Source organism: Myodes glareolus, chromosome 5 (assembly GCF_982192425.1).
Source record: "Myodes glareolus chromosome 5, mMyoGla1.1, whole genome shotgun sequence".
In the NCBI taxonomy this organism is placed as follows: domain Eukaryota; kingdom Metazoa; phylum Chordata; class Mammalia; order Rodentia; family Cricetidae; genus Myodes; species Myodes glareolus.
Genome location: NC_142030.1, coordinates 95630610 through 95637400, shown reverse-complemented (window position 1 = coordinate 95637400; position 6791 = coordinate 95630610). Strand labels below are relative to the sequence as shown.

Sequence of the window (6791 nt, the reverse complement as noted above, 5' to 3'; positions counted from 1 at the left end):
TGAAACAGGGGGTGGCTTGGAGGTAGGACTGGATTATAGCCTTCAAGGTTTGCTACCAGAAATCTACTTACTCCAGCTGGATCTACCTCCCAAAGGACCAATACCCTCCTTGTGGGTAGCAGTTTACTTTAAATTGAGACAGTCTCTCCAGGAGGGAGGGGATATTTATGAAATACAAGAAGTAGACAAATGTACATGTCTGGGAAAGCTGAAAGTTCTCTGAGGCTGCTTCCCAGTTTCCTATAAAAGCACTGGACAGCTGCCGGAGATGCCTCTACTTAGCCTCCCCGTGAGAGGAGCTCTCTTGGCCTGTTGAGCTGCAGGGATTCAGCTTTTATGAGTTTTCAGTCAGTCTGGGGTGACTTTTCAGGACTACAGCAGCCTTCTCGTCATCCCTACACCTATAATTAACCCCTCACGCAGACTCCTGTTATTAACCTCAAGAAAAACTCATTGCCTCACCGAGCTGGGCTTTGGTGAAGCTGTTTGATCCATCGTGGGTTCCCTATCTGGGATAAGTAGGTGCCCATGTTAGTCTCTCTGGAAAAAGTCTCCTACAACACTTCAAAAACTGCACTTCAAGTTGGGAATTGAATATTCATACATGAGTATGTGTGGATCAAACCATAGCGTGTATGAATTCGCTTTTGTGAGCTATGTGAGGTAGTCAAATTTATAGAAACAGAAAATAGGAAGGTGGTTTCCAGGGACTGAGGAGAAGAGGAAAAGGGTGAGTCATTGTTTAATGAGGGTGGAGTTTCGGATTTTCAAGATGAGAAAGTTCTAGAAATCCTATCATAGGCTCAAGTCTATCAGACTATAAATATACTTAAAAATGGTTATGATGGTGTTTTACAGATTTTGTACTGAAATGAAAAGAAAGTGTGGTGGAAACAAAGGTGCTTGCTGTGGTTTGGACATGGTTAGTCCAACAGGGCTTTATGTCCTGGAACTTGATTCTCAGTGTGTGGAGTGAAAGTGGTAGGGACCTTTCAAGAGCTGGGAAGCGATGTTTAGATGATTGGGATTCACTGCCCTGAGAGTGCACTGTTGTGGTAGAACAAACCTGACCCCTCGGTGGCTTCCTGGCCTCCTGTTCTGCCATGTAATCTCTCTTTCTTGCCATGATGTCATCCACTATGGTGTGATCCAGCCAAAGAAACTCTCATCAGAGGCAGAATCAATACTACCCAATCTTGGATATTTAGTTTCCCAAATTGCAAGATAAATATCCTCACCCACCCCCCTGGTGTGTGTGTGTGTGTGTGTGTGTGTGTGTGTATGTGAGAGAGAGAGAGAAAAAGAGAGAGTGAGGCAGACAGACAGACAGAGTCTACTATGGTTTTTAATACAACATCTCTCACTGGCCTGGAACTTAACAAGTAGGGTGTGTTTGCCCATGAGCCCCAGGGATCTGCCTGTCTCTGCTTCCTCATGCTATAATTATAAACACACTCCACCACATATGGCTTTTTAAAAAAAAAAATAGGTTCCTCAAGCTTGCCAGGCAAGCACTTCACTGACTGTGCCATCTGCCCCTCTCCCAGACCTGCTTCTCTGTCCCTGGAGCAGAATGCCCGCCAGTTGTAGCTTCTATCCGTGTGCACTGGAGCTGAGCGCAGAGCCTGCCTCAGACTCCCACTTCTCCATTCCACTCGGACACCTCTGTGTTGTCGAGGTGTTCAGAACGGGCCTCCTAGAGTTTATCCCTTGTGCGACTTCTCTATCTACCGTGTCACTATCAATTTCTAGCCACTGCACTCTCAGTTCGGGACCTGACTCATCTGCTGTCACACCCCCTTCTAAATTAGTCACTGAATCCTCTTTCGTCTCAATCCGTGAGAACTCGAGTCATTCTTAGAGCTTCCCCCCCACTTCCCAGCCTCCCTTATAACCCTGGGTTTCCTATATGACTCTGGAAAAATTATAGCATGCATACACACACACACACATCTCCATGTGTATATGTGGGCATGCATGTGCTATTGTGCATAGAGGTCAGAGAACAATCTAAAGTAGTTGGCTCTCTCCTTCAACCAAGTGGGTTCTGGTGTTCAAACTCAGGTCTCCAGGCTTGGTGGTAATTGCTTTCACCTGATAAGCTACCTCACTGGCCTCCCAGATGAAGTTTTGTGGGAACCATCTATCTGCCACCCTGGGCCAGGTATCAAGTCAGGAATTAGGGAAGATGTAATCTACCATCCTTTTTGCTATTATAATGAAATACTAGAGACAGGCTAGCACTGTAAGGAGACAAAGGCTTCTGAATCTTCTTGTTTCAGGGGCTCCAAGGTGTGTCACTTGTATCAGCTTGTCTCTGGCAAGGGCTCTCTGGTATCAGCTCGGCTCTGGAGAGGGCTCTCTGATATCAGTCTAGTTCTGTGAGGGCTCACTTGGCTGCGTTTCATTGTCATAGCTAGCACCAAAAGGAGCATGATAGGGAAGCGGGTAGACCCCTCATGAGACAGGAAGTCAGAGAGCTTGGTGACCAGGCTTCGGTGTTTGGAACCGCCTTCTGTTGAGAATGGGTAGTGAGTAGCGTGAGCAATTCTGTAGCCTAGGCTGGGTTGCAGCTGGGTTGGCATGGTAGTGCATGCTAGAAGATGGAGGAGGGAGATCAACACTATCCTCAGCTGCCGAGTGTGCTTTTAAGGCCAAGTTGGGATTAAAAGAAAAGAAAAGAAAAAGTGAAGGAAAGAGAGGAAGAAAAGACCTGAGAGATGGCCCAGCTGGTAGAGGGTGCTTGCTGTCAAGCCTGACAACCTGAGTTTGATTCTAGGAACCCACATGGTAGAAGGAGAGAACTGACTCCCAAAAGTTGTCCAAGAGTGTAAGAAGCACGCGTGCGTGCACACCCCCCACCCCCCACAAAATAATGTTTAAAACAACAACAAACAAACAAACAAAAACCCACCCAAATCTCTGAAGACACTCTTCCTCCAGACCAAAACAGTTGATCCCTCATTCTGCTCTTAAAGTTGCTCTGGGCATTTTGTTTGTTTGTTTACTGTTGTTTGGGGACCACTTTTCCTCACCATTTTACTGCATACATGTTCAAGTACATGGAAAGGTGAAAAGCCTTGTACCATGAGCACTCACACACGAACTACCTGCTTCTCTCAACAGACACTTACAGCGACTGTTTCACCATGGGCTTCCCCATCCGAAGTTCAGACCACTGGTATAATCCACTACACTGAGGCACCCACCTCATGTTCTTTTAGTTGTTGTTGAGACAAAGTCTTATATAGACTGAGACTGGCCTTGAACTCTGTAGGAGAGGATGACCTTGGATCTCTGTCTTGTCTCTATCTCATGAATGCTGAGGTTTTAGATGTTCAGTGCCACATCTGGTTTTATGTCATGCTGGGGTTTTGGATACCGAATGACATTGTACGCTCCCAGGGAGAAGTCACTGTCTGGGGGAAAGTGTTACGTTTGAAGTGGAGTGAAGAGCATCCCTGGGCCTTGGCCCAGGTAGCGCCTCTGCTCTCCTCATGGGTGGTTATGTTTGAAGCTCCCTGTGAACATTACCTCGGAGGGCCCTGTGTTCCCCTTTGACAGCTCACTCCCTGAAGCCAGGGAGAATTGGGCCATTGTTTCACAGGGTTTCCTTTAGGCTGATCTGAGGAGTGTGAAAGAACCCATTTAAAGGGGTCTGATGAATAAGGACAAAATAAAGATCAAACTCAGCCACAATCAAAAGCCAGTTGTTAGCAGACAAGTTGTGCTTCAAAAGCCTTTATCGGGAGCAGGGGAGACTTATCTGTGGAGAAAGTGGGCGGATCTGGAAACATTCATTTGAAGTTCTAAGCAGACCCCGGCTGGCCTGGCAGCTGCAGCTTGGACCTATCAGTCAGACTCTGGGAGTTAAGTGGGCAGCTCTGGCAGACGCTAGTCTGTAGAAAAGAACAAGTCACCCAGTAGTAGGTAATGTTTATTGGAGACCTCCAGACCCTCTTGTCTTTTTATCCTCTCCCAGGGTGGGGACACACACACGCACACACACACGTGCGCGCACACACGCGCACACACACACACACACACACACACACACACACACACAGAGTAAGAGACTCTCTCACCTTAATCTGGATCTCTGCTACCCGAAGCTTGAGCCTTCTGGTGTCATAGGAACCACGCATAGTCGCTTCCCAGATGATGAACCCATCCTCGAGGCAGAGACTCCAGTAAGCTTCCCCCACTGAGGCCTTTTATTGCCTCCAAGGCTCCTTTCTCTAATGTCTGCTGTTGGTGATGACAGGTGACATTTAGGACTGGGCTATCATATGCCAGGCTGCCAATGTGTTCTTTTTTGATCCTCGCCACACCCTACAGTCTTATTATCCCCGGTTAACACACATAGGAACTGAGATCCTGAGAGGCTGGTGTAATTCACGTAAGACCTTCCAGCAAATATGCAGAACGGCAGGGAATCGAACCCCTCCTGACTCGCTACCTCTGAAACCTGGGCTCTGAGTCATTTATCTTCCTGCACTTGCTATAGATCCTGAGGACTGCGTCCCCTTTTCCTTAGGAGATGGGAACTGGGGAACTGGAGACGTAGTTCTGTTGATAGAGTGCTTGCCCTGCACACGGTCCTAGGTTTGATCCGAGGCATTGCATGGTCTGTATTCAGCCATACATCCCTGTAATCCCAGCAGGCGGGAAGTGGAGGAGAAGGATCAGAAGTTCAAGGTCGGGCTGGAAATGTAGTTCAGTAGCTAAAGCACTTGTCTTGGAAGCGTGAGGACTGACTGGAGTTTGGATACCCAGAATCCATGTAGAAGCCGTAACAGCTGGGCAGGCATGGCAGTCACCTGTGAGACAGAGGACGAGCAAGCCAGACCTCTGGGTTCAGTGGAGGACTGTACCTCAGTAAGTAAAGTGAGGATTGACTGAGAGAGACACCAGAAATCAATTTCAGCCCTCTACAAGCATACGCACATGTGTGTGTATAAATCCCCACATGTATGCAACCACACACATGCACATATGCATACCAATACACAGGCAGAAACAAAAACAAAGTTCGAGGCTTTCTATCCTTGGCCACACAATGATTCCAAGGGCAACCTGGACTACATGAGACTTTGTTTCTAAAGAGGGTGGGAATGAAGTATTCTTGCTCCAGATTTCAGTCTTAGATAGAAAGACAGAGACACAGGGAGATTAAAATGGCCCACCTAGAAGTATTTATAGAACTGGCCATAAGGGAAGGTTTCTTTTATTATTATTATTACATTAATTTATGTCAGAGGACAACCCGCAAGAGTCGGTTCACTTTACCCACCATGTGGATCTTGGTGATGGAACTTAGGTTGTCAGGCTTGGCGGCACGCACCTACAGCTACTGAGTCATCTCTCTGGCCTGAGCTCTTTTTTTATTACAAAACAAAAGCTTGAGTAAATACCAGGATATTTAAAATGGGGAGATTGTGGTGGCAGGAACCTAGGAGTCAAAGTTACCCAGGGACAATCTGAGTGGTCCCATGACATGATTCCTGTCGGTCCTCAAGTGTGTTCCAACGCTCTAAGAGCAGACACAGATTATTCCCATCACGAGACTATCTTGTCGGATGGTGCTTAAGCAAAATGTCCCTGTGAGGCCACAGACACCTCGGTTCGTAGAGCGCCTTGCACATATGAGGACTTGATCCATTGCTGACGGCAGGGATGAGAATCCCTGGAGCTTGCTGGGAAGTCAACCGGGCATGCTCCAGGCCAGAGAGGCCTGCCTCAGAAAACAAGGTGAACCATTCACGAAGAAACAAATCCAAAGCTAACACACACACACACACACACAAGCACAGAGGTATGCACACATGCACACACACACACAGAGGCATGCATCAACCAGACATGCTCCAGGTCAGAGAGAGCCTGCCTCAGAAAACAAGGTGAACCATTCATGAAGAAACAAATCAAAGCTAATACACACACACACACACACACACACACACACACACACACACACACACAGAGGCATGCACGTATGCACACATGCACATGCATGCACACACACTTTCCAGGACTCAAGCTCTCCGGCAGTGATTAGACTATAACTCTGTGGTTCTCGATAGCAACTCTCCCTGTAGGAGTCACCTCTGCTTTTGTCTTCACCTTTTTATGCCCCTTTCCATCCTCCATTGGGCTTTGCCCATCAGCCACCTACTGAATTCTCTCCTTTTGCAGAGCCCCTGACCCTCCGAGTCCTCTTGGCCTTGCTGAATGCTGCAGTCATACTAACCTGCTTCAGACTCTTGTCCGAGCCTCCTGAGAACACGGCAGTCTCCTAGACAACCGTTTCCCCTTCACAGGATTCTTTGTCCCGGACTTTGTCTTCAGATTTGCTTCCCCAGCTCCCTGCATTTTCTTCACAGACGACCCAGCATCTCGAATAGAGATATACAGCGCTTGTCTCTTGGATTTGAGGTCTCTGAAGGCTTTGCACTGGACCTTGGAGAAAATCCCAATTTCCTGTTACAGCCTTCAGGGCTCTGCTTGAGTGATCACTGGCCTAGTCCCTTCTTCCTCTTTCTGGGATAGTTTTATTTTTAAACAAGTTGTCTATTAGTGAATTGTTAACTAACCATTTCAAACAAACATATTTAAAATCTAGTAACAATTTTTTTTTCCCCAAACAAGGTCTCACCATGTATCTTTGGCTGTCCCGAAACTCACTATGAAGACCAGGTTTGCCTCAAACTCACAGAGATCCACCTATCTCTGTCTCCCTGGTGCTGGGACCAAAGGTGTGCACCATGGTTGTTGTGATCCAGCTGCCTTCA

At 47.3% G+C, this 6791-nt stretch overlaps 1 long non-coding RNA gene across 1 annotated transcript; it reads right to left on the bottom strand.

Annotated features, from left to right (window-relative positions):
* Nucleotides 1-3694: 3694 nt before the first annotated feature.
* LOC125398090 (uncharacterized) lies at nt 3695-4797 on the bottom strand. Its single transcript, XR_007231284.3, has 2 exons — nt 4086-4797; nt 3695-3899 (listed from the first exon to the last, which is right to left on the bottom strand). It is a non-coding gene; the product is annotated as an uncharacterized LOC125398090 (long non-coding RNA).
* Between the last annotated feature and the right edge of the window lie 1994 nt (nt 4798-6791).